Source organism: Terrapene carolina, unplaced genomic scaffold (assembly GCF_002925995.2).
Source record: "Terrapene carolina triunguis isolate 2854851 unplaced genomic scaffold, T_m_triunguis-2.0 Scaffold69, whole genome shotgun sequence".
NCBI lineage: Eukaryota > Metazoa > Chordata > Testudines > Emydidae > Terrapene > Terrapene triunguis.
In genome coordinates this window covers 48,344,724-48,369,574 of record NW_020664420.1, presented here as the reverse complement: position 1 = coordinate 48,369,574, position 24,851 = coordinate 48,344,724, and the positions used below count along the sequence as shown (strand labels likewise).

General features: G+C 37.9%; 1 protein-coding gene across 10 annotated transcripts in view; it reads left to right on the top strand.

The window, feature by feature from the left end:
• Positions 1–24,851, top strand: part of MEF2C (myocyte enhancer factor 2C) — a 152,375-nt gene that overhangs the window by 42,469 nt on the left and 85,055 nt on the right. The window contains exons 1-2 of one of the 10 annotated variants that reach the window (XM_024206890.3): positions 22,174–22,324; positions 23,106–23,169. The exons of 7 other annotated variants lie outside the window; for them this stretch is intronic. The gene's annotated coding sequence lies outside the window, so the exon portion shown is untranslated. Of the gene's footprint in view, positions 1–15,579; positions 15,709–22,173; positions 22,325–23,105; positions 23,170–24,851 lie in introns of those variants that run through there. 2 more of the 10 variants (XM_024206886.3, XM_024206891.3) reach the window with 2 other exon arrangements.

Sequence of the window (24,851 nt, the reverse complement as noted above, 5' to 3'; positions counted from 1 at the left end):
CCTGAAGCTGTACTCCACAATATTTAGCTCTTTCTAAATGTAGGTTTAATATATTCTTCTTGTCTGGCCAGATCAGATGGTGTAGATTATAGTTACTTTTTCACATGTCTTTAATTATATTATTTTCAGTAATGTTTTGATGGATTAAAACACATTTAAAAAACCAGAGAATATCATGTCTGTTATAACTCCACTGAAGCAATGGTGTTATACCAGGGATGGATTTGACCCATTATTTTAATATTAAATTGGGAATTTGTAAAGTCTTATTCCCTGGAGAGTCTTCAGTGTGCTATATTCTTAATCTTTAGATGGTAAACTGGCATCCAAACAGAATATGGTAAATTTTTAATAGCAATGACTCCTATGAGTAAGTTTTATTGTAGCATCCTGGAATATCATTTATTCTTTTGCTTTATGATTTATTCGTTCAAGATACAAAACTGTAAAGGAGGTATGTTAATCTGTTTTTATTCAAAAGAACAAACAATAGCTCTGCTACAGTTTAGGGACTGAATAACCAATATGGAGATGCTACTCATTATTACTTATGCTATATCTTATGTTAACAATGAAGGATATTGATAAATTAAAGTAACAGATCTTCTGCAGAACTTAAAGCATTGATGAGCAGTAAATTATTCCATCCCATATGATATGTTCCCCCGGATTGCTGTAAATAAAAAGCATAAGATTCCTGGTTTTTTTTATTAAAAAAGATGCTGTGCTTTAATGCAGTATATGCTAATATACTTGAAAAAATGTTCACGATGAACTGTCTCAGAATTATCCATAAGAATTACAATACTTTATACGATTTTTTCCCCTTGATTGAATACTTAGGACACAGTTCTGCAGGGATTTGTGCCCTACATATGTCTGAATTTATACAATTAAAATAGAAGTGTGTCAGAATGCAACTCTCCTCTCTAAATTGTGGGAAATTGTTATTCGCCCACCTGGATTTCTCAGCATGCAATTAGGAATGGGCCATTATGCAGTGGGGGAAGGGAATCGTAGGCAGCTTTAACTTGGGTGTCTGGCACTTTCGGTACATGGCTGATAACCCAGGCAGACCCTGACCTTGGCAACATTACATGAGCAATCTTTGTTTAAGGATGAACTGTTCTTGAACAATTTCTCTAATATATTTGACACAAAAAGGTTTTCCTTTTAATAGGCATGCATGTTTTCCAGTTCCCCTTTCTTTTTTATCTTGAACAAATGTATTCAAAGAAGCCACTGCAAGGAACCTCCTGTTTTCTATTACTCTTTTCAGTCACCCTAGATCCCTTTCATAGTACACTGGTGTTTGGTGGAGGGTTGTTTCCACAGTTGTTGGGTTTTATTTTTTGGGGGTCACATTCATGTGTTATCATTAATCTGGAATACTTAAACTTGGATGGAGTAGAAGGAATTGATGGTTATTTTCCATGTTCTAGTATGTGCAAAGCTAAAGTGTGAACTTTTCCTCATCACTAGAGGCTGTACTGTACTGCAAACAGAGAAGGTGGAGGTAAAGGTAGTGACATCATGACCATTGTCATGAGTTCAGATACCAAAGTGGTAGGCACCTTATAAATTCATAAGTAAGCTGACTGAATGAAGGCTCATCCTGTATTATCAGAACAACTAATGCCTATTAGTTTTTAGGTTCTAATAGAGGCTGTACCTGTTGTAGGATACTGTGTATAACATTTGTGTCTACATCAGGATTTGCTCTGATCCTCCATATGCATAAATTGGAGCATGGTAGCACATTTTTCAATATGGTGTTTTATGGAGGCAGGTTTTTTTTTCTTTTTCTTATTTTCCTCTTGTTGTTGTTGTTTGGTTTTGTGGTTTTTTTGTTTTTGGTTTTTTACTGCTGAATATAGTGTAGCTAATGCATTTATGTGACTACATAGAACTGCAGGGGGGAAACAAGATACACATGTCTGGATGCAAAAAGTCAGAACACAGCGTTAAGGCTATAATCCAATCAAGGGAATCTGCTGCTATCATAATCTCAGGCTGAGTGGTTGATAATCAGTATCTGAGCCTGAGAATGCACTGGAGTTCTAGCACATATTTACTGAAGGGTTATGCTGAAGAAGATATTTAAAATGTATGTTAGATTTAGTGAAGAGGACAGGATGTATGCTGTTTTGGTACTGTGTTACTTATTCAGCATGTTGCAAGTAACCCTGCAAAAACTCCTGTACCTCCAAACAAAGGTGGTATTCACTCACCCTTGAGTAAAGTAGATTCTTTTTTACTATTCCAGGGTTGGGGGGAGTTAATGTGGAACTATATTTCTTGTCATTATTCCCAGAACAGGTGGGAGTTCTCGGGAATCATATCACAACATAGCAAGTACATGGCATTGTTGAGGGGAGCTTGTATTAAGGCCACCATTTCTATATGGTATGCACATGTCTCCTGCCCACCTCTTGATTTCACAGTGTGAGTGAGGTGTAATCCTGTTGTAGAAGACACAGAGCAGTAACAGTGGGCTCATTTTCTGTAACAAACAACACAAAGGTACATAATTAGTAGATAGCTGTTTGATTGTTTAAAGTTAATATTAATTCAGTAGAATGTAAAGGATGAACATTTATACTGCTTTTAGAAAAACAGAACAAAGTTCAGAATACAAGTGTGAGAAAAGTAAAGTACTCCTAATTAACTGACCAATAATCTTAATGTACAGAATTCAGAATATTACATTTACCTGTCTCTCTACTAAAGATAAAATTACACCATTGCAGAGGGCCCCATCAGGCCTAATAGTAAGATGTTAATTGTGCACTGAAGTGATTTTCTCACTAAGGGCTTAGTGATCTTCCATTGACTTCAATGGAAACATGATTGGGTTCTGTTAAAAAAAAAAACTAAAATCACTGCAACATAGCAAATATTTCTACTATATTGTCATATTCATCTGGATTTAACACCATTGCAAACTTTAGAATCCAAAGTACCCTTCCACAAGGTCATGCTAGCAGATTTCTTATCAGTGAAGATTGCAGTCTATTATTGTATTATATCTTGGAATTCTTAAGATGAAGTTGTTTAATTATAAGTTTATGGTGTCAGGTTAAAAAAAAGTTATCAATGGCAGTAAACTTTAAATGATTGAGTTCAAGTCAAGTTGGCAATTGGCAATAGTTGTTTGAAATTCAGCCTTTAAAAAGTGGATTTGCTCTTGAAATTGAAGAGTACTAAGAAATGCAAGCTTATGATCAAGTCCCCTCTTTATCTTGTTTAACCCCTATTTTTCTGTCACTTGCAATTAGAGGCCAAATAAGAGTCTGACCAATTTTCAGAAGTTAAAGTGAAAAACAAACTACCAAAATACAGTCTGATTCAGACTTTGAAGTTTATTTTGTGCAGCTATCAGGAAACTAAACTGACTGAGTATGCTTTAATGTGCAAAAATTACCCTTCAGATTATTTTCAACTTCTTTTTGTATGATTCTTTTACTCAACAGTTAATATTTCTGGCTTTTCTGCTGGTCCCAGAATCAGGAAGCTGCAATTGCGGCATAAAGCCAGTTTTGCACTTCTTCCACTCCTTGAGTCCTGTGCCAAACAAACACAGCTCAAGAGTCAGACCCCATAGATGGTACTATTGTGTGACAGATTGTGATATTTAAACTTCAGGGAAGCTTTTGGACATTTTGTAAAATGTGATCAGAGTACTTCAGTAAATTCAAGATGCACATTGCTACATTATGGAATGGTCCTTTGACCTGTTTGCAGATAAAGGATTGTCTAGACAGATATTTGGGGAAGTGTTGGGAAATGTGGACAGCTGTAGTTCTGATTTATTTCCTCTCAATTTCTGCTCTTTTTATCTCATATCTGTGGCACTCACATATTATCTTTTCAGCATCCCTGGTGTGGGATTCTATATTGCGAAATGTAATAAGAACGAGCAATAATCCTTCCATTGCTGTATCTTAATCCAGGATGCCCTAATTCGGCAAAACTAGAAAGTATCATCTTGGACACTTCTTGTATTGGACCTCTCCAGGAAGGTTTTCATCTAGCGTATTGTGTTGATTTTGAACCTTATATTTACTTTTATTTACTTTTGCTCATAACTCTTGTGTGCTCTAGAGTTTACTCCGTTGACTCTGAAGAAGCAGTTAATTCTGATTAAATGGAAAAATCCATGGGAGGAAGCAAAGGAGGAGGAAAATTCCATCAACTCTCCTCCCCATATCTCCTTCTGATGGAATAGTCTGGAGCCCACCAGCAAACACCACAGATCTCTAACAAACTGCTGTCTTTATCTACAGTCAGACTTTGTGGGCCACCCCCCTCCTCAGTGTCAATAGATTAACATTCCTGTGGCAACTATAGCTATGTAGCATACATGACAAATTACTATTAGGAAATATTACTAATTAATAATTAATTATGCATTTAGCTCTCTTTCAGTGTAGCAGATGGAAACAAGGAAGAACATAATGCGACTAGCCAGCTCTTTACTGACCACTAACAATAGCTCTGGGGATCATTAATGGTTCATAGACTACAGTTTGAGAACCTCTGTTCTAAGAGGTTGTTGCAAACAGTGGCCGGTAAGGGTAATTTCTCACCTGTGTATATGGTTTCTCCATGTCCTACAGAAATTGAATTTCATGTACCAAACGTACATGTGGTTGTGTTACCGAGAAATTACAGCTTCTAGCATTCATCTTTCTCAGAATGCCCATGCAAGATATGGGGAGACACCCAAGGAAGGGGAGGCTTCCCCTCCACTGCTGCATATCTTGAATGGAGACGTTTCTGATCTGCCCTGTGTATGGTGTCAAAACCAACTGGGTAGAGTGAATTTTCACTTCCACTTCTTTAGCAGAGTCTGTGTATGTCTCCTGTTAATGCATTCCTGTGCCAATGAGAATTTTTGCTCTTGGAGACTGTCTTCTCTTGCTTGTGGCTTCTGAACAGAACAAATAATTGATCTGACCTTCTGGTCAAAAATGTTATTTTCTGATAAATCCCACTAGTCCTGCTTAACAGTCACACAATAGAGTCTCTCTTCCTTCCTGCTGTTAGAATGTGGACACAAAGTGGGCAGTCATGCCTCCTGGTTCAAATGAAATTGGAATCCTAATTTGGGTTAAAAGTAAGTAACATGTTTGAAGTGAAACATGTTTGGATGGAAAACTAGATAAGAAAACACTGCTGCGCAAAAGGGGTTTTCAACTTTTCTACCTGTCTGGCTGAAAACACTGAACCAGGAACGCCATTGTTAAGGAACCTTTTTGAGACGCCCATAAAAGACTTTGAAGGAGATTTCTAAAAATGCCAAGTATTAAAATAAATTCTCAAGGAGGAAATGGTGACCTGACATGAAAAATATCATTTGCTAAAAGTTATCAGGCAACTGACTACCTCAGGGACCAACGTCACAGTTTATCTCTCATGTTATTGAGAGTTTTAGCCTCTACTTTCAGAGTAATAACTTTGAGACCCTATCTAGCACATTCTGAATAATAAAACATCTGACATTTCTTGAATGTTGAGACTTTCCACAAGGTCCAGTTTGCGGATACATTTTATTGAAAGAAACAGTATGAACACAAAGGAGAATATAAAAGGGCAGTAATAACATTGGGCATTTCAGCTATGCCTTTTCAATAGCCATGTTATGAGACACAGATAATTGGGATTGCTATGCAACATTAGTCCATCATATAGTAGTAAACCATCTCACAGGAGCAGTCAGCAGGGAAGAAGAGGTATGGAACTCACAATGAACTTGGGCTACCATAACCTCCTAGGCCAGTCAGGAACTATTAGACTCATGGTCACCTGTTTGCTGGACAGCTGCCATACACTGTCTAAACTATATATATAGGGCTGACTGTCCAGGCAATAAAGACATAATCTTCTCTTAGGCACTTAGGCTGTTTACACTTTCAGAAACGTATGTCTGCCTTCTAGTTCATACTCACGGTCATGAAATGCCCCTGCTGCGATCCTCTCTCCCCTGACTTAATAACAGAAATTATATAGGACACAACTCCCCTTGCCTCAGATTTGTGCAACTGAGTTTGTTGGCGTGGCAACTCAACACTTCAGATACTGGAATGGATTGCCATAATCCCTAGGAGATTGATATTTTCCTGGATCAGGAACCTCTGCGCCTCCTATGCAATTCTCTGATTGGTGGAGGCATTGTCTGTCTATCTCAGGACTACTCGCCTGACCAGGAATGGACTGAAATGGGAAAGGGCATTCAGCCTTCCCTTGGTCTGCAAGGAGTGGATTTATAACCTCTTTTGAGTGGACAGTGGTAATTTTACTCATGTGTGAGCCCACCTGAGACACCCACAGAACTCTGAGAATATATAAAAAGATTGTTGCCTGTGCACCAATGTGAATGCTAAGAAAAATTCTGAGAGAGAATGTCCAGGATCCATAGGTCTGTGATAGTATGTGTGAAGCCCAAAAGCTCAGATAGAAGTGTATGCCATGACACCTTCATACAGGAACATTTCTTGGTCTGCAATTGATCTCTGTTTTGACCAAAAACACTGGACTGAGTGAAATGAGATTGTATCTTTTCTGGCCTATAGGACTTGTTTTTTCAGAATATAACATTGTTAGATCATTTGATGTTAGAATTATGAGATAGTTTAGATTTATATTTTGGAATTGCAACTGACAGATTAACTGTGAGGGATAGGCCAGGGTACTTTTATTATGCTTTTCCCAAAACTTATCCAAAGAGGGAGTTCTAGGACATCATAAGTGGTGTCACAATGAAAAATAAGCTCTCATTTCTAAAAGAGAAACTGAAGTAGGCATGACCCCTTTGTCTTTTTGTGGAATCTTGGTTCTGTATTGTAACTGAAGCAGCGCTGAAATGGAGTAGAACGTTGTATACATTGTATACACTCTCAAAGGCTTTTTTTCATAGTGTTTGATGGCATCATGGGGTCTATGGCTCCCTCCACCAATATGACGATACTACAAAAAACTCCCAAAGTTACAGCCAGTAAGTTGGGGGAGGAAGAGGAGGAAATGTGAATGTTTTTCTTTGAGTTAAGCATTCATTTCTGGAATACACTTGAAAAAGAGTCCTATCAGTATTTGCTCTTTCTATGTTCTTTTCCTGAAAAGAGTGATGAAAGAGAAAGACCTTGCTGACCTTAGAAATTGCTAATCTGCTATTAATAGAAATGCTTTCTAATTGTATAGTACCTACTGAGCTCAAAACACTTTATTAATATTAATTAATTAAGCCTCCAAGCTACCAGTGAGATAAGCAATGGGTATATAATGATCAGTGCCCCGGCACTAAAAATGCAACCACCTTTAGGGTGGAACATTGCAGTTGCTTAAGAGCACACAGAGACACTACATTTGTCAAAGTCAGGAAGCAAAGAGAGTCTTATTCAATTGCATGAGAATTTAGGTGAGCAGAATATAGTAACTCAAGTTGGAATTTAGCCAGGACACCAGAGTTAACATCCTTAACCTTTTGGTTTTAGATTTCATTTGAAGCATTGTCTCCTATATCAGTATAGTGTCCTCTGATACCATTGATTCAAGATTGTCTCAGATGGGAATGCAACTCACCACTTCCTATATTACCTACTTGTTTTTTGGAGGTCTCTCATTCAAATACAATTAATTAAATTGAGTAATGGCCAGAGGTCATGGGGGCCAATTGTGCTAGGTGCTATATAAACACATAGAAGGAAACAGTCCCACCTCTGAAGAACTTACATTCTTCAAATTTGACCCAGCCTGACCCTGATTGGCTTGTGAGAACTGACAAGATCATAACATATGGAATGGCTGCAGGGAGTCAGGAAAGTGTCTCTTGCATTAGCCAGGGTTGCCCATATATCACTCAGATTAAGAGTAATTGACACCTGTTTAATTGAGGCTGACAGGTCATGAAAAAGATGAGCATCTAATCTTGCGGTTTTACCTGGGAGAGGAGTTCCTTACTAAAATAAGGCTGAAGAAATAGAGGCAAATATACTATCCTTCTATATCTAATTCTGTCTTGACATGGAGCATGATTTGTTTCTGGCAGGTTGAAAGTCTGTTTCCTTTTGACAGAATCCAACCCTTTTTCCAGACACAGTAGGAGCAGCAATATTGGAACTCCTGGGGCATTGGCTAAACACCCTTATTTAAATCCTTTGCTTCTGCTCTGGAATGACAAAGGGGAGGTTGGGCTGCACCTTCCAAACTAAAATAGCCTCAGAATCTGTTCTTTTTTTTTCTATTTTGTGGGATCAGTCAGCTTCTACGCATCTGAAGCACAAAGAGACCTCTGGCACATTAGCTTGCAGACATATTTCTCCATATTCCATGACATCTAAACTGAAATTCCATCTTCTCTAACTTGTCTGCAATGGTGGGATGTTGCATTTCCTCTCCACCATATTATCAGTCAGGCAGCTGAAATACCATATTGGCTAGGACCATCAAAGGACAGGTCACTGCTCTTCTACCTCCAATGCTTCTTACCTGCAGAACAGAATGTCATGAGGCTGCAAGAATCAATTTATGTGGGCTTGCATCCAGACCACCAAACTTTAGCTCCCTTTTTTCTTATTAAGAGTTATCTCTGCAGGATTAGACTGCATTGAGGCTGCCAAAAACAAACTACTATGGGCATGCAACCAGGCCATCCACCCTCTTAACTTCTTGTGCTAAATGTGAGAGGTTTCAGCAGGAGTCACTGAGTTTCTCTCTTCTGAAGAAGCTGCTACATGAACTGGAACAAATTATTTAGGAATCTAACATCAAAGGCAAAACAGACAATAAATATAAAAATAAAGATTCTGGCCTATAAATGGTCCCAAAACCACACTAAACAGGAAAAACAGCAAGAGAATTGCTTCCATCTCCTGGAGCCAAAAAACAACTGACGAGTGAGCTCCTAATAAAGGGAGAGTGATATCATTATAAATCAGATTATGCTTCTCTCCAGCAGCTGGTGTGGAAAAGTAAATCTCTGGGCTGGTATAGAATGATGCTGGATAATTCAAAATGACTTAAAAGTATCCTTCTAGGCTTTCAAGGACCTGGGATTTCTACCTGAGAAAGTGCAAAGTAGCTCTAGTTAGTTATTATAGAACATTTGCAGCCTATTCTGCACCTGTTCCATGGAATGGCTATGGAATTGAGCCCTTAATTTCTAACTGTCCGTCCTGAGTAGATATAATATATTTTGTTTTTACTGGTGTTAACATTTGTATGTTAGGCTATTGAAGAATCAGTATTTTTTTAATCATAAAAGGACAATAGTAGTCCACTCCTTTCATCTTTGTAATCCCTTGTTACCATACAGGCTTTATCCAGATGCGATGATCTGTGGCTTTCCATGCCATAGTTAGTCAGGATCCTGGCTCCAGAGCTGCCCAACCTATTTTTCAGAAAGGCTGGCCAGCAACAGAAGCTAAGGGAATAATAAGCTCTGCTCCCTCTTGTCTGCTTTTCTCCTGCAAAACTCCAAAACTCCAAAACCACCTCTTCCATGAAAAAAAAAATCAACTTTATAAACCCTCAGGACTCTGGAGAAACTACAAGAATCTACATAAGGGTGCTTTTGGACATTCAAATTGGCCCTTCAGCACCCAGATGTCTATTTAGTTTCAGCATCCAAGACCTTGCGCCTACTCCCATTGAAGTCACTGGTAAAATTGTCATTGACTTGCATAGGTACATCATTAGGCAAATGGCACAGAATTGGATACCCTAACTTAGGGACCCTGTTTTCAAACTTGAGAAACTAGTTATTAAAATAATTGGAGAAACAGCTATAAACTTCTTCCTGAATTAGGTTACAATGTGCCATAAGTGGCACTCATTAGCAGAGGTCATCACTGAATGATCTGAATTGTCACTGAATTAGGCCCTAATATAAGGTCTAAAACAAGAATAGATAGGAAAATGAACATGTTTATAGTACTTGATCTTATAGAATTTGTTACTCTGAAGTAAAAAAGACCATGGTGTAGATTTTTCATCTTGAGATATTATGATAACTAAACAACACCTCAAATCTGATTATCTGCATGCTTGGAAAACATGTGCCTTAAAGGCAATGGATTGAAATTTACTTTTACTTGTTCTTGGTCTAATTGTAAATGTCTCTGATTATAGCTACACAGAAAGAAAAGTTAACTTTACAGAATAGGAAATCACTCTGTCAGACAGTATTTCCTTGGTATGGGTAACACTTGCTTTTTGATTCTCTGTTCTTAGGGTTGGCAGCAATTTTATTAAGCAATTTTATTTTCAAGAATAAAGAGCAAATTTGAAGCTTGTAGTGTGGTTGCACAAGAAATTGTCAGAGGAAATATAATGGGGAAAAAAACCATAGTATTTGTCTGACTTTTGTTTATTTTACCATTTATAAAGCAGTACTTGAATTGCACCTTGAATTTTATTATTTCTGTTTCAAAAAAACTCTAGGGGCACAATTGTGTTATCGTTATTAGTTGTAACAATGCTGTTAGTATTCACGTGTTCTATCCGGTCTTTTTGTCTATTCATTCCAGAATGGAAATTAATCTATTTAGCTAGAGGCTACATAGTTTACTGTCATTAGTTGGGGACAGTCAAAGATATGTGACTGTTTCAACTGCAGAGGAGCTTTGGGATTTTCATCTATTGCTGAGATCTTAATCAAAAATGTTACTGAGAGTCTGTGAACACACCCTTGAGGAGGAAAAAAACAGCATAACCCAAAGATTATTCAAGCTATTTTAATAAAAAGTATATGTGTAATGTTTCATTTCTGCCTAAGTTTAATGTAATAAAGCACTGTAGAGGATGTTAGTAAATTTTACACCATATAAATGAGATTAGAACTTGGCCAGTGCAAGAAAAGGCAGAAATGTTGAGCAATTTTAGGTTCTGCTCTCAAAAAAACTTACACACATGCTTTGCTTTAAACACTGTGACTTCTCAGTGTGTAAAGTTAAGCATGTACAGAAGTCTCTCTAATCGGGACCTAAGAAGCCAGGGCTTAGTTGTAACAGATGGTTGAGCCCCAGCGCAGTAAGCAATGTTTTAAGAGTCTGATCTTCCCATGATGAGTGAAGAACACATGGACACACACTACACGCTCTAGCATTAATGGATGCTACATTGATGAATCTTCAGAGTTTCAGTGGGAAAATAGACCACTTTCAAGCCCATTCTATTTTTGTGAAGAGCACTGTATTTCCATTCTATCAATTTTACTGTTTTAATCAACTTGAGATTTTTTTGTTTGTTTTACTGAAAATTAAAACCACATTTTAAAATGAATTAACTAAAAACTTTGTCTTTATTGGATTTCTTTCAGAAAGAAAGCGAGGAAACATTTCCTTTTACAATACTATGTCTTCACACACAAACACATACAAACAAACTAGGTAAAATAGATTATTTTAAAACTACTGAGGCTACTGATTGGTACATAGTGATCTAAACATTATAAAAGAAAAAATAACATGCTAATCACTCAGCTGGACACCTACAGGGGTCAGGCAGGATTCCCCCCCCCCATCTCCCCAGTGTCTTCTGGTGGGTTTTTCCCCACATCTGCTTCCGCTGGAGCATCAGGGATGGACATGGCTGGAGATGGGACATTGGATGGAGAGGGCCAGGGCTCTGATGTGGCACCAAGCATTCTCACTCTGAGGTGCTTGGCTGGCTAGTCCTTGCTCACATGCTCAGGGTCTGACTGATTGCCAAATACGGAGTCAGGAAGGAGTATTCCCCCAGGTCAGATTAGCAGTGACCTGTGGGGAAGGGTTGCCTTCCTCCGCAGCATTGGGTGTAGATCACTTGCCAGGATTATCTAGGTATCTCTCATTTAATCATATCCCAGTCACTGTGGGGGTTTCAGGCACTTGTCCACATCAGTACCTCCTATTCTGTGCCCGTGGCCCAGAATAGTCTAGTCTACAGTGGGCTGTAATATTTTGGCCTAATTTCGGTTGTTGGGTTTAGTGTGTGGGTGCTGGGTGGTGTTGGTGCCTGTGATATGCAGGAGGTCAGACTGGATGATCTGGTGGTCCCTTCTGGCCATAAAGTCTGTGACTTTAAAGGTTTATCCATGCAAAGGACCTAGAATGGAGATTTATCAAGAAGCGGTTTAGAAAACATAGGGGTCAGTTACATCACAGTCAGTGTAAAAAGTGTTAGCAAAGCACTAAGCTCCACTTCCCACACATATACACACATTCAAAACACACATTTTGTTTTCTGTTGTGCATATCTTTATTTTAATGATAGCTGAGGGCCAGATTCTTATCTCATTTTCATCAGTGTAACTACAGAATAACTTAATCTGTTGAGTAGAGTTACTCTGGAGTTGCTGCAGTGTAACTGAGATCACAATCCTGGCCCTGAGGCAGCAGTGCAGTTTCACAGAACTGTATTTTTGTAAAGATAAAGGACAGGCTGTGTTTTCAGAGGAATGTCTTGACAACAAAGTGCATCACTGAAGGCCACCTCACTCACAATGAAGGTCTGTATTTTAAAATAGCACTAAAACAAAATAACTGCTGTGTTTTGGCAAAGGTCTTAACTATTTACAGCACTATGTAAGAATAGTAAATAGTGCTTCAGTACCCAGATTGCCCTAGCTGTAACCCCAAACCTGGAAGAAATACTATAATTATGTTTTTCATATTTTTTAAACATAGTAGCCATTATCAGTTTAAATATTGTGAAGCCCGGCCTGATACTGCTTTTTAAAAATGCAGAATTTTGATTTCCGACAGCTGCATTGGGTCTTAAATCATATATTATCTTTATGGAGCTTTTTGCTAACATATGTTAATTGGCTGTTTTCTGTGACAAATTATGAACTCTTACTTTGATGAGGTTCAATTGCAATCATGTTGAAGTCGAGTACGGAGAGTTTCCAGCCCCCGCTGGCTCCTCAAACCACTACAAACATCTGCACGTCACTGCAGTGCTGAGTAATGGCAGGATTTGGGTTGGTCTGATTTCTCTACAGATTTTTTTCCACAGGATATTTTCAGCTCTTTGCACTAAATCTGTTTCTGGGTTTGCCCTTTTTAGCAGAAGTATGTTCTAAAATTAACATCATGTCTTATATAAGATTATCAGAATACAATGAGAAATCATTTACAGCACAATACATTCAGAATCTGTTTTGATTCTACTGAAACTTGAGTGCAGTTGGTTGAAATGAAGAATCAATCATTATTCATGCTCTATGTTACAGTTAACATTTGTTGGGGTCATGTAGAATTTGTGGGAGCATAAGTGGGACCTGTGTTTTAAAGTCAGTATGTTTTATTTTCTGATCAATTACATTTACTAGATCAAGGGTTGAGATTTGTTTTATTTTTAGAAAACTGGGAAGTACTGTATCTATTTTGTGATTTTTCACTAAGAAAATTGTGTTTCCTTTCTGGAGAGGAAACATATGTCTGATTATGTTTTGCATAACCTTGCACATCTTTCTACCACTAAATGAAAGATTGCATTGCAATTTCAGTATCTTTGTATCTCCTTCATGTCTAAGTACTATTGTGATTACATTTGTTAAGCATGTAATGAAAAGAACAACAAATAGAAAACACATTTTCTAGCATAGTTAATGAGTTAAAAGATATGGAACCAGTCTTGCGCTGAGCTTTTTTTAGTTTTTGCATACTACTGTGATGGCACAATGTGACAATACAGTACTATTAGTTTTTTATAACTCATTCATTACAAGCATTGCAACATACAGCATTTGTTGCATGTTGATAGGTTATCATCCATAGTACGTTACATGTAGAGAAATACAAGAATACATGTATTTAAATAGAGGGAAAGAAATCTAGTCATTAAGTGATTTGAACATCATCCTTTTAAAAACTGTGTCAAACAATGTCAATTGCATTGCAATTAATTTAGCAGAACATCACATGGTTCAGCCTTGACCTAAAGCAAATGGCTATAGATAAATCTGTCCTATTTCTTCTTCAAAGCAAAAGATGGGGGTTAAATTTCGCGGTAGGTGTTAGAGTTTAGAATAAGGAGAGCCAGATGTGAATAGAAGCTACTTCAGTCTCATGAGGCTGGTTATAATTCAGCCCTTTCCCTGGGGTGGCACACAATCAATGAGTTCCAAATCCTGGGGCTACCTGCATTTATGTGAAGGCATGGGAACATTGCTTCACAACTTACTACTGAACATATGTGAAAAAATTAGAGCAGAAATTAAGGGTAAAAAAGGTTAATTTCAGAAGTTACTCATGAGCACCATGTTCCTTTGAAGCTGTGAAATTAAGATGATTTCTGAGGGGAAAATATTGAAATGAGGAAAGTGTTCTTGTAATAGCATTGTAAACAATCTAAAAATTATGCTATGGCTATTAAATAGTTTCCTCTCATCACTGTTGTTTAAATATATACAATATTTTAAAGGAAGCGCTATGTAGGTCATATGCAGCACAAGTGAATACATTTAAGGATTTCTCTTTGCTAGAATCTAAGTGAATTGAAACAGGGAAGACTTAGAAGGATATGACTTCAGAATTCTTGTCAATACTTTAGTGTGTCTGCACTGTAAATTGATACATTGTGTCTTGAGTTAGTCTACACAATAGCATTCAGTTCCACTTGATAAGACTAGCTTAATTGGCTTTAAGAAAATAAAGCAAGGTAAAGAAAGATGTACAAGTGAAAGAGAGGACTTGGCATTTTATTGGATTTTGAGGCCTGTGAGCCATGTGTCTTAATTGGGGCCAGTTGGGATCAGTTAATAATTGCTGTCAGAAGATCAAATTTAATTCTCTTTATAAAAAGACCACAGTGGGATAGAGTTAAACAAATTGTCATCTGAGGTTTCAAATGAACAAAGCTTTAATTAGGTTGATAAGGATGCTGTAAGAGAGAGAGAGAGAGAGAGAGAAACAGGAAATTGATGAATGTGCTATGTACCATATTGGGCCATGTATGACAGTACTGTCAAATATCTTTATTTTGAGAGGATACATATTAACATGTAGGGTTATTTTGCTAGAATAGTATATGTATCTAAATGCTTTTGACAAATAATATAATTAGAAACTTTTTGATCTTAAATGATTGGGACTAGAGATTATAACTATTAAACTTTTGCTATCTGCTTTAGTTTAGGGAGCAACTTCATATATTTGTGCACTTTCTCATTATCTGTGCCAGAGGAAAACTGCAGAACCTATTTATTAATTATATTAAGCATATCTGTAGCTTATGACAAATATTCAAATTAACTAATTATTCCTCAGAACACTTGTATAAGGTAGGTGGGTATTATCCCCATTTTATGGATGGGAAACTGAAAGCAAATTCCCAGATGACCTAATTTATTAGTGGCAGATGCAAGATTAGAAGTCAGGAGTGACTGCCTTTCAGCCTTGGGCATGCTCCTCTATACTGTGCTGCCTTTCAGCTTTACTGCAGTTTTCTGTTTCTAAGACTATTTTGTCAGAAATTACTTTGTATATCAATATGGTTATAAAAGTGCTTTTTCTGAGTAAACATAATGTACATTCAAGGCCACAAAAAAGATTAGCTAATGTATCTTTTTATTGATTTTGTTTTGTTTTTGTTCAGCTTACTCCTATGATGATAATAAAATGAGCAATGTTGACGATGATCCATTAAGAAAAAAATTCTCTTTCCAGATGGAATGGAGATTGGCAAACAAACTACACTTGGTTACTAAGGATGAAATCCACAAAGGTACTTAGGCACCTATATCCCATTTTTAGGCACCTCTGTGATCCACAAAACTGCTTGGATGCAACCTAACCCCATAGGCCCCTAACTTTGCTCGGCACCCAAGTTTTTGCCTCTCAGCATGTATGCTGTAGCTTCATACGAGGCTCCTGGGTGCCTATTTCCCCCCTGAGCCTGTGCACTGCTGCCTTATGCTAGGTGTCCACCTAAGCCCCAGAGCAATTCTCAAACCAGGAATAGGCGTTCAGCTGCCTTAATTTCATATGGGGACCTGATCCGTTAGGTGAACTTAGAGGCTGCCTACTGGATCAGGTCCCTCAGATGAGTTTACACAAAGTGGGAGGGGATGATCTCCCATATAATCTTTAGCACAGTGGTTATTGTACTCACCTAGGATCTGGCTCAAGTCCCCTGCTGAAAGGGGAGAATGAATTTAAACAAGGATTAGCTGGCTCTCAAGTGTGTGCTTTACCCACCGGGCTTTGGGCTATTCTGATGTTGGGTTTCCCTCAATCTTTCCACTATAATTAAATATTAATTGGGCAAGTGAAGGAATTAGAATGGCTCTGAGAGGCAGTGGATCTCTCTTCAAATCCATTTTTCCCCTTGGGAGGAAGGGGGACTTCAACTGAATTTCTCCCACATCCTAGGTGAGTACTAAGCTACAGGTTATAAGGAAGGTTCTCCTTCACTCTCCTCCAATTCATGGATCATGAGCAGAGATAGGTGCCTCCCTGTACCCTGGATTTAGGCATCTGTCTCCGAGAGGAGGTAGGGCTTAGCACAGACATCCCTCATTGATGTGTCCCATTGACTAGCTTAGGTGGCTCCCTGTCTAGTGTGCTGGCTTTGTGGATTGCGGTCTAAGGTGCCTCTCTCCCCTTTTGTTTTATAGAAGCCTAGGCACCTAAATCAGGCTTTGTGGTTCACAGTATTGTTCCTGTGATTTTCTAGGTGTTGCAATGCCTTAGTCTCTTTGTAGGTCTGGGCCTAAAAGCAGTAACAACACAGCAGCAAGATTTCCTTGTACAAATGAAGTGTATTTTGTATATCCATCTTCAGATGATATTTGTCAGGGATGCTGACTTTTTAAATTAGATATTGCCAAAAATGCTTTTTGGGGGGGGGGCGAGGGGAGGGCGGGTGAGGGGGTGGAGGTTAAAAAAGGTAACCAGCTACATGTGCAATGGAGTGGTTACAGCTGGGGATCTGTAGACAGGCTGTGATGCTAGATAGTGGCTTTTATTCTCACAGACAATGTTCGGTTTACCTTTGTGGTAAACACCTTCTGAACCAGTAGAAATTTGCTTCTTCAAGCCTTGAGGTGAAAACTGCTAGATATCAGTTCTGTGAAGAATTAGAAGAACAAATCCTCGTATGGAAAGTATGAATTAGTTACCTAATGTAATTCTCAAAACTAAATAAGAACTATGATGTGCTTGAGCAGCATGCTAAATTAGGTGTTTGTCTGATGCCTTTTTAACTGATTCAAGATGGATGTTAGGTATCTCGAGTGTATCTCTTTTAATCCTTTAGAGTACTGAAGTGTAATAATCAATGTTCTGGATTGAGTTACTGAAGACAAGTACATATGTCTTAAGCTTCTCCACCTCTGCCTCTCACCCACACAGCTGCTGCTTGCTCCCTTCCTCCCCCCCCAAAATACCCATAGCCACACTCCCAATGCAAAGCATCAGAAGATGTCCCCACCCCAAAGCAGGCCAACATTCTCAGGCTCCTTGCCCACTGCTTCTTAGTCATTGGATCCATGTCTCTGCTTTCCCCCACTGCCAACACCAGGCTGTTTTTTCCCCTCTCCTGGCAAGATCTTTTCATGCATCTCCTCTTTGCTGATGCCCACACAGAGGGAGATATCAGAAGCTGCTGAAGGGGGAGGTGAGTCATGTCAGGAGGCCAGTCATGCGGAGGAGCTAGATAGCTTTGGAAGGTAAGGGATGGTGCAGGACTCACTCCACCAAGTATACATATTTATCCTGCCTCTCAGCAGCCAAAACCCTTCCTCCTTCTGGAACAGTACCCTGCTGCAACCCAAAAACCCAGGAGTAGAGAAAGATTCTGAATAACAAACCCATGGAGAATAGCCCATATCCTAAGGCTTAAATGGGATATCAAAAAATCCTCTATTATCAAATGGTTATATCGGTGTCTCTGCATGAATTTGGCTTTTTGTTTTTTAAAGGAACAGACACCTTCTGACTTCAGGTGTTATTACAATTGTATATACTTCACCTGTTTAAAAGAGGTGTCCTATCCTAATTTCTGAGCTGCATAGTAAAAAGAACCTGTTTCACAGACAAAAGCAGATTTCTCACCCCTATTTAACTAAGAGCTGGTGTTTTCAGAGCAGTATTTTCTATTAGCTTTATTAAATACCTGACATACCTTTCATCTCCTTTTGTCCTTGGGAATGGAAGTCTTAATGTAGAATTTTCAGCTGTTGTGTCACTGGGAAGAGAGGGAGAGTTGCCTTGTCATAATTGAGTTTTGGAAGCTTCATAGTTTTTATACCCCTGCTACGTTTGTCAAATTAACACTTCTGTAGAATAAACTATCAGGGCCGCGCACGATCTGCAATTTGTGATTTTCCTTGTTAATGACAATGATGATAGAATAAATGAACAGTTAGCATCTCAACACACTATCCACCGTATTGTGCAGACTAATTTATATTTCAGGAAGATCACTGTTTAATACTATGGTCACCTCACCTTTGTCCGGCTTGTCCTCGTCCATTTCTCCACGAATAAAAGTCAACGGCACCCCAAGGTACTATGATAAAAGACAAGTTTCTGGAGTTGGATACAAAGAAGGAATGGGACAGTCTTGTTTGATTGTTCTCTGATAAGAAAGGAAGTGCCACGTATAAGAGATGCCAGCTATCTTAGGTTGTTGGAACAAAGTAACAAAAATATCTGGATAAAAGTTATGTCTTTTAGGTCTGTGATGTAGGAAAACATTCCTTTTTCTGTGAACAATCATAGTTCTGGGTCTGATTCTTCTCTCACTTACATTAGTATAAATGAGAAGTAACTCCACAGAAATTAGTGGCGTTATGTTGGTGTAAAACTACAGTTAGTGAAGAATCAGGTCCTGGGAGATGAGTCAGAGATATAGAAGATTCTATGTCTCTGTGGGTGGGTGGAGGAGCCATCTAAAAAAGATGTGTATTTGGTGCAAAAATGATCTAATATAGCACCAAAATATGTTCCTTAAGAATCAGACTTTTCAAGTTGAATGAGATAACTACAAGTTATTATATATATATATAATATACAGGAACCATATTGTGCCCCTATGGAGAAATACCAATGGAGAGGGAAGGGAACTGTGCAGTGACCCCTTGTGGACCCCATTGTGGGTGCAGGAGTTGCCCTTCCATGGAAGAAAGCAGGGGTTCTTGCTCATGAACCCCCTGGATCTCCCAAGATTTGCTCAGATTTTGAGGATCCTCTGGGGTACCAGGTCTCTGCCATCTGCCCCATTTCCCTGGCAGCACAGTTTCAGTGCAGCCACTGTGATAGAAACTCCCCAGATAGTGCCCACCCTGAGACACCTCTTTAGAGGGTTCACCAGTACAGTGCATGGGCGTCAGTAATGTTAATACAGTCCTAGACTGTCTCACCTCTATCCTATCATTCAGGCAAATGTCCTGTTCATTCCACCTCCCTCCAGTTGCAGATTATTGGATTCACACAGAGCCCCTGCACAGGATCCAGGGGAAAGGAATATAATTGCTACAGAGATAGCTGAACCCCCTGATCCCTTTCTGCACAGAGAAGGGAGATCCACAATTTGAGGGTCCCATTCTCATGCCAATCCTTAGAACACAATCTGTCCCTAAATTTAGAAACTTGCTGCACTACCTAGTAGGCTGGCTCAGTAGGCGGTGTATCAACATGGATTAAGTTTAGGCCAGACTCCAGATTTAATATTACCTGCAACCTGTTTTCACATGTTTTCGGCCCCAAATGGCAGCAGTTTCACAGAACTAGTTCCTCTCATGCTGTTTCCACCATCTTGGGCTCAAATCCTATCAGAATGGGATGAAAATGAACGTCTAATCTCATATGATTTCATCAACACCCATACTGGAACCTGAAAATAGACCCCTTCCAGTTTGGCATCTCCCTTGGAATGAAACCAAGGGGAGCAGTTTAGATCAAGGGATCAAAAATCACCCCAAACATTTGAAAGGGTCAGAGTCAAGGTTCTGGCTTGGCCCTTCTCTAGTTCCGAGGTAGCTTGGTGGTGATGTGTTCCATCATTTTTAGAACTTGGGAAGTGCGACTGTATTATGAACTCTTGACTAGGCAAGCTCTAAAACAGTATTGATCAGGAAGAAAGCAGCTCAGCTTCCCTCTCAGCTAGAGGAATAATGCAACAAAAATATAAGAGGTAAGGAGTCCAAAGTAAAATGGAGGGATTTTCCAGGCAACATGGCTATATTCAGGAACACATCAGACGTACAGTCAGACATCAATAAGAATAATAACTAGGCTATTTCTTTGAAGTGGAGACTAACTACTGAAAATAAAGTAGACATGTTCAGCTCCCCCTTAAAATAAATAAATAAAGAAAATATTAATTAGGTAAGAAAACCTTATAAATTCAGCAGGTGCCTTCAAAGTCAGTAGTAAAATTAGTAAAATCAGCATATCTAGATAAATTATTAAAGTTTTCTCTTAAAATGATAATGAATCGTCTAAATATGAGAGAGAATTGATTTTGCAGCTAGTGAGCTTGTGGCTATTTTGCCATTTACTGACTGCACAGCTAGCATTCTGTAGTTTACTTTTTTTAAAAATTATGCCAGCTTTTTGCAAAACAATGTGTAAAGAATATGTTGAAACTGGTTAAGTTTTACTTTACAAAAGACATTTTACCTCAGATAAGATAAACAAATGAAAGGATCAATAAAATTGTTGCACTCACTAGTCCATGCATCATGTTTAATGTTTTTTCAGTATTACATATGCTAGCTTCAGTAGTCTATATTCATATGTTCTGACTCTGTTATGATTTAAATGTTTGTCTTACACTTCCTGTAGAAAAATGCATGCTCTCCTGAGATAAGTTTAGCAGATTAGAATGAATTCCCTCCCACATCTTTTAATGTGGTATTCTGACCATAAGATCAAAACACATAAATGTAGGTTATATACAATTTCTAAATCAGAGTGTTGTGGACAGATGTTTGAAATCTTAAAATGACTCATTCATTTGTTGCATGGCTTCTTGCCCAAATGAACCATACAGTAGAGTGCACTATTTCTGTATCACAGATATATTGCAACGATGATGACATGAAATATGTAAATCTGTTATAAAAAGTTGCTTTAATAAGCCAAATTCTGCCCTCAGTTACACTCATGCAATCACATACAATCTTAAGGGCCAAATTTACCATTAGTGATATCTCTGTTGACCTTGGTAGAATTATATCAGAGACAAATATGCTCAGTGCAGAATTTGGCCCAGTGACTTTTGCCCTTGTTCTATATTTATTGCAATACTAAACAGTACAAGGTGTGGGATTCAAAAGCATTTTTGTTTGATCCAGTGTATCTCTTTTTTAAATGGTATAGCTCTTTTTATCTGTACATTGTGCCTGATCATCCAGTCCTTGTACAGGTAAAATTTCAGTGGGAGTTTTGTTTGAATAAGGACTGCTGGGGATTAACTGCTGGGGTTGGTTTTTTTTGTTTGTTTGTTTTTTCGAGGGGCTCATTATTTTAATTAAAGAAAACAAAATTTTCTCTGACACATCATCTGTTCAGCATTATAAGTATATTTAGCTCTTCCTTTAGGGCCTGATGCAAAGCTTATAAATTATGTCAATGTAAAGACTCCAATTGATTGCAGTGGACTTTTGGATCAGGCCTTTATCTGTCAAGGTAAAGGATTTTTTTACAGCATTTCTCATTTTTTTACATTTTTTGATAATATACAAGCTGTTGTTTTTTGTTATTATTATTTTTTTTAATCTAATAAGCCTACTCAAGAAACATACTGCCTAAGAAAAGAGAAAAATCTTTATGGCAAGTCTGTTTCTTTTGTAATGAAACCATGAAAACTTTAATCAGCTAAGTTTTTCTGGGGTCACCTTCTTGTTTATAAAATAACTGTTTTGATTCTCCTATTTAGATACTCCTTACTACCCTTTCTGTGACTTGTTCAAATAACTCTGTCTGGGGTGTTGCAGCCGTACAGATTCAGACAGTACTGTTCGGAGAAGGAAGTGGAGAGTTTTGGTTCCCATTTTACACTTCTGGAACAGTTTAGGGAAGGAAGCACCTTTACACCTTTTATTGTTCGTGGTTGCTGACATCATATCCTTCCCTGACCACTGTGTGCGTGTTTCCTGCCATTCTATCAAGATTTTTCTGTGTTGCAGGGAGGGAAGGGGAGAGTTTGTATGTGTGTGTGTGAGTGTGAGAGAGAGAGACAGAATGAGAGGGGGGAGTGGTTGATCTGCAGCATTTGTCCTTTACAACTTTTTCCTTTTTTTGAGGCTCAAATCACTCTTCCATCAGCTATCTCTGCCTGTGCCAAATCATAAAGTGAACAGAAGCCCGCCAAAATGAAGTTCCTCTTTTTAGTAAGCAGTCTGATTTTTTTTATGTTTGGGTTTGCAAAAAAGAGAGAGAAAATGCTGAAGACTGTAACTCCACAGCATGTAACTATGACATTTTAAAAAAAATGCAGATTGTTTACATGTAACTATGTCATTATGTTGGAAGGTTTCTTTTATGTGGAAAGTTATTTCAGCGAGGCTTCTGGAATTATTTAAGTCCCTTTGGATAATGAAAGCCTGCAGGACAGCTTAAGTTTTGTACTGTTTGCAAGTTTTCTACTTAGTGTGCTTTATTTGCATTTGGAAAATATAATTTGATCAGTTAACAGGAACTTTAAAAATGTAATACCATAAACTGTATTCCTGCAGGAATATCCAAAAAGTATCATGAGCATTACTGAAATTCCTAGAGCAGGTGGAGGGCAAATGATAATATCCATAATTCTTTGTATTCTGGTTGACACAAAAGTTGTCAGTCCTTTGAAGGATATGACCCATGAATCAGATGTACTGATTTACTCATCTCAAGATACACTATACTTCATCGATATAGTTGCTTTTATATATGTTTATAGGGTGTGTGTGTGTGTGTGTGTGTGTGTGTACAGACACTCACATGTGAAATATACAGTTTAGAACTATATATATGTATGTGGGCATATATTTATATGTATGTATATAAATAGAGAGACAGATGCACAAAATACCATATATCACAATTTATTTGTATTTGCAATAAAAATAGCAAATTATAGAAAGGCAAGAAATTCACTAAACAAGATCAATAATTTTCATTTGTTATTAGGTTACTAAACAAAAAGCATTCAGGAGAATAAACAAAAAGCACCTCCAGGTGAATTCAGTAAAAGGTAACCTGTTGCCTTTGGGTAACACTTCTTGCATTTCTGTGTAATTTTGAGATAGATATCTATGTATGGGATATCATAATTTCTTCTCCCTCCGACATCCTGTAAATAATGCGCTATCTTCCGCATTTGTTTTTTCTTCCTAATAGATTGTTTCTTCAAACAACGGGACAAATTTTGCTCTCAGTTACACTGATGTAAATTTGGTGTAGTCAGTGGATTTGACATCCATGTAACCGAGGGCAGAATTTGGCCCAAAAAGTATTGTGTGACTATTTTAAGAATAGTTTGTTGTGCCATTGAGTATTAAGAGTTCTGTACTCTGAGCTGTCTATAAAAGTTTTTGTTATTTGAAAGATTGGTCTGAAATGTGGAACTGATAACTGTGTAGGAGAGGGGCTCACCATATTGTTATTTCACCAGGAGCTGGCTGTGCCCTTCCTAGTAGATTTTCAACATTCACTGATTTTTCTGCACTCATTCAGCTTCAGAGTCTTGATCTGTAAAGCAGCTCTCATCCTTGCTAACCCTGTCACCACTTCTGTAATCTGTCCACCCTGACCTTCCACCTTGAAGTGAAAAGAGCTTAGGCAGGCGTAGTGCTGTAAGCCGATAGTGCCACCAGCTTCAGTTGAATGAAAGGAAAGGAAATTGTTCCATATGCATTTGCTGTGGATTAGTGTATTGGCTTACTGTTACAGAGAAAGCCTGTTAGACTCCTTTGGGTCCTGCATGTGCATGGGAAACACCACTTTAACTTGCTCTTTGTATTGGAGGTAAGACTATAGGAAAAACAGGAAAGAAACCCAGTCCAAGGAAATTTAAGACTGTTTCTAAAAATAGCCTGGGTTTGTTTGTCAACAGTGAATATCAGATGGGACTATGGCTCCTAGATTTGTTTAGAAAAAAGTTTGTATAAATACATTTTAAATAAACTTGTTTTAATTCACTGTTTGGCACATCTAGTTTTTTATGGTTAATATGGTCTGGTGACTGTCATTTTAAGTAGTAAAAAGATTGCTTAACTGTTTCAAATGGGCAAAAAAGCTGCAGAAATACTTGTGCACTTTATTTTGATGGCATCACAAATTACTCCATCTTGCATGCCATATACTGTGAAATAATATTGATTAACGATATACAAAGGCATTCAGGTATAGACAATATTAGGATCTAAACCTTGTTTTATCCAGCAGAATTGATTATATCATAATAGCTAGTTAAAAAATTATAATCAGCTGATTATCTTTTAGCTATGATCTCAACTCTTCTTAAGCTGATAAAATACTGAACAGCTTCAAGTTAAATAAATACAAAGAAAATAAAGAGAGAATTGAAGATCAGACAGAGTGATGTCCAGCTTTTCTACCTCAGTAGCTTTGAATCTGAGCCAAATAATGGATTAAATGGCCAGGACATCGGCTTAGTGTTACATAACATATTGTGGAAATTTATCAAGTTGGCTGTGAGAGCACGAGCTTACAATAAACAAGAAAACTCCAATTTGTTGTAAGTTTGGACAAATGAAGAAATAATGTTAGTATAACAGAACTGAGGTAAAAGTGGTAATGCACTGATCATTTTTAATTGAATCCTTTTTAGATTGCGGGATTTTTTTTAAGTGTTTGCAAATACTCTGTGCTGTCATATTCAGCTGATAATTATGGTAAATCTTAAGGGTGATA